Below are 4107 nucleotides of genomic sequence, written 5' to 3' on the forward strand. Positions count from 1 at the left end.
CATGAAAATATGTTCAATACCATCAGGAATGAGGGTAATAAAAATTAAAACCACAATGAGATATTTCACATCCATTAGAATGACCAAAATAAAATCCAGTGGCAATAGGAAATGATGGCACAGATGTGCAGAAGCTGGATCATTCATATACTGCTGGAGGGAATGTAAAACGGTACCACAGCCACTCTGTTAACTAACTAGAATTTAAATAAAAACTTGAAATAAACAAACAAACAAACAAAAACATAGTAGCTAAAATTTTCTCAAAATCAGTGGAAGACAGATTCAAGAGCTGTACCAAATTTAGCATAAATCCAAAGAAATCCATGTCATGGCTCATTATAGTCAAACTTTTGAAAACTAAAAACAAAACAAAATTTTCTATGAAGGTAGAGAGAAGTGACAAATAACCTACAGAGATATAATGATTAAGATGACAGAAGATTCCCCATCTGAAATAGTGAAGAAGAAAGGGGTTTAGGGGCGCCTGGGTGGCTCAGTTGTTAAGCATCTGCCTTTGGCTCAGGTCATGATCCCAGGGTCCTGGGATTGAGCCCCGCATCCAGCTCCCTGCTCCCCAGGAAGCCTGCTTCTCCCTCTCCTACTCCCCCTGCTTGTATTCCCTCTCTCGCTGTCTCTCTCTCTGTCAAATAAATAAATAAAATCTTTAAAAAAAAAAAAAAAAGAAAGAACTGCTGGGCGCCTGGGTGGCTCAGTTGGTTAAGTGATTGCCTTAGGCTCAGGTCATGATCCTGGAGTCCCGGGATCGAGTCCCGCATCGGGCTCCCTGCTCGGCAGGGAGTCTGCTTCTCCCTCTGACCCTCCCCCCTCTCATGCTCTCTCTCTCTCTCATTCTCTCTCTCAAATAAATAAATAAAATCTTAAAAAAAAAAAAAGAAAAGAAAGAACTGCCAATTTTGAATTCTTTTTTTTCAAGTTTTTATTTAAATTCCAGTTAGCATACAGTGTAATATTAGTTTCAGGTGCAGAATTTAGTGATTCAATATGTACATACAACACCCAGTGCTCATCACAACAAGTGCACTCTTTAATAATCTCCATCATCCATTTCACCCATCCTACTGCCCACCTCCCCTCCAGTAAGCCTCAGTTTGCCCTCTATAGTTGAGAGTCTGTTTCTTCTCTTTTTTTTCCCACTATGTTCATCTGTTTTGTTTCTTAAATTCCATATATGAGTGAAATCATATGGTTTTTGTCTTTCTCTGATTTATTTTGCTTCATATAATACACTCTAGCTCCATCCACATCATTAAAAATGGCAAGAGGGTGGGTGGCTCAGTTGGTTAAGCGACTGCCTTCGGCTCCGGTCATGATCCTGGAGTCCCGGGATCGAGCCCTGCATCGGGCTCCCTGCTCGGCAGGGAGTCTGCTTCTCCCTCTGACCCCCCCCCCCTCTCGTGTGCTCTCTCTCTCTCTCTCTCTCACTCTCTCAAATAAATGAATAAATAAAATCTTTAAAAATGGCAAGAGGGTTTTTTTTTTTTTAAGATTTTATTTATTTATTTGACAGAGAGCGACACAGTGAGAGAGGAAACACAAGCAGGGGGAGTGGGAGAGGGAGAAGCAGGCTTTCCACGGAGCAGGGAGCCCGATGCGGGGCTCGATCCCAGGACCCTGGGATCATGACCTGAGCCGAAGGCAGATGCTTAACCACTGAGCCACCCAGGCACCCCACAAATGGCAAGAGTTTTAATGGCTGAGTAATATTTCACTATAAATATATACCACATTTTCTTTACTCATTCATCAGTTGATGGGCATTTGGGCTCTTTCCATAATTTGGCTATTGACAACACTGCTATAAACATCAAGGTGTGTGTATCCCTTTAAATCGGTGTTTTGTAACCTTTGGGTAAATACCTTATAGTGCAATTGCTGGATCATGGGGTGGTTCTATTTTCAACTGTTTGAGGAACCTCCATACTGTTTTCCAGAGTGGCTGCACCAGTTTGCATTCCCACCAACAGTGTAAGAGGGTTTCCCTTTCTCCACATCCTTGCCAACATCTTTTGTATCCTGTGTTGTTAATTTTAGCCATTCTGACAGGTGTAAAGTGATATCTCACTGTAGTTTTGATTTGTATTTCCCTGATGATGCATAATGTTGTACATCTTTTCATGTGTCTCTTAGCCATCAGTATGTCTTGTTTGGAAAAATGTCAACTCATGTCTTCCGCCGATTTTTAAACTGGATTGTTTTTTTGGGGTGTTGAGTTTTTGGTTTTGTTTTGAGAGAGAGAGAGAGAAAGAGTGTGTGTGTACACGCGAGCAGGAGGAGGTACAGAGGGAGAGAGAAAATCCCAATCAGGCTCCTCGCCCAGCTCAGAGCCCAAGTCAGGGCTAGATCTAAGGACCCTGAGATTGTGACCTAAGCTGAAATCAAGAGTTGGAACACTTAACTGACTGAACCACCTAGGCATCCCTGGTGTTGAGCTTCATAAGTTCTATAAGTTTTATAAGTTGAGTTTTATAAGAATATCCAATGGAAAAAAGACAGTCTCTTCAACAAATGGTGTTGGGAAAACTGAACAGCAACATGCAAAAGAATGAAACTGGACCACTTTCTAACACCATACACAAAAATAAATTCAAAATGGATGAAAGACCTAAATGTGAGAGGAGAACACAGACAGCAACCTCTTTGACATCGGCCGGAGCAACTTCTTACTAGATGTCTCCTGAGGCAGGGGAAACAAGCAAAAATGAGCTATTGGGACTTCATCAAGATAAAATCTTCTGCACAGTGAAAGAAACAATAAACACAACTGAAAGGCAACCTTTGGAATGGGAGAAGAAATTTGCAAATGACATATCTGATAAAGGGTTAGGATCCAAAATCTATAAAGAATTTCTCAAACTCGGGCGCCTGGGTGGCTCAGTTGGTTAAGCGACTGCCTTCGGCTCAGGTCATGATCCTGGAGTCCCGGGATCGAGTCCCGCATTGGGCTCCCTGCTCTGCGGGGAGCCTGCTTCTCCCTCTGCCTCTGTCTCTCTCTCTCTCTGTCTCTCATGAATAAATAAATAAAATCTTAAAAAAAAAAAAAAAAAGAATTTCTCAAACTCAACACTAATTTTGAATTCTATATCCAGCAGCAATATCCTTCAGGAATAAAGGGGAAATAAATACATTTCCAGATGAAGGAAATCTAACATAATCTGTCTTCAACATACTGACCCTTTCAGAATGGCTGAAATAGTATACAGAACATAAAGGAAATGATCACAGGAGGAAGCCTGGAACTCCAGGAAGGAAGAAATACTGACTGTGGAAAAATAGAGATAAATAAAATAGACTTATCTTCATGATTTTTTAAACTATTTTTTGACATTTGAAGCAAAAGTAATTATACCACCTGATATGATACTCAATGTATGTAGAGGAAATACTAAAAACAGTTTTTTAAAATGGAAAAGAGTAAAGGGAAGTAAATAGAAACAAGTTTTCTACACTTTACTCCAAGTCATAAAATGTCAATACCACTAGACTATGTAAGTTACATATGTATATTGTGCTAACTAGAGTAGACAGACGGAAATACTTCAAATCACTAAGTATAAATCAAAGTTGAATTCTGAGAAGGTTAAGTAATTGATAGGAAGGCAAGAAAAGGAGAAGCAGAGAAACAGAATATATCAAGAAACAGCGGAAACAAGTAGAAAACAACACAATGGTAGGGTAAGCCCTCAGACATCAAGAGATCAGTAATGGTCTAAATAAATGAAATGGAAAGGCCAATTAAAAAGCAGAGATTTTTGGGGTACCTGGGTGGCTCAGTCGGTTAAGCAGCTGCCTTCAGCTCAGGTCATGATCCCAGGGTCTTGGGATCGAACCCCGCATTAGGCTCCCTGCTCAGTGGGGGCCTGTTTCTCACCACCTCCTGCTCCTTCTCTCTAGCTCTCTCTCTCTCTCTCAAATAAATAAATAAAAATATTTTTAAAAAGCAGAGATTTTCAAGGTTCATTTAAAAACAACCCAAATATGCTACCTACAAGAAACTTGCTTCAAATATAACAGTGTAAATAGGTTGAAAGTAAAAGAATGAAAAATAATAAACCATAAAAACATAATAAGTTGTAAGAGTTGTTT

The sequence above is a fragment of the Mirounga angustirostris genome, unplaced genomic scaffold (assembly GCF_029215605.1).
Source record: "Mirounga angustirostris isolate CCGP_5_RB_7025 unplaced genomic scaffold, mMirAng1.0.hap1 SCAF_13, whole genome shotgun sequence".
In the NCBI taxonomy this organism is placed as follows: Eukaryota; Metazoa; Chordata; class Mammalia; order Carnivora; family Phocidae; genus Mirounga; species Mirounga angustirostris.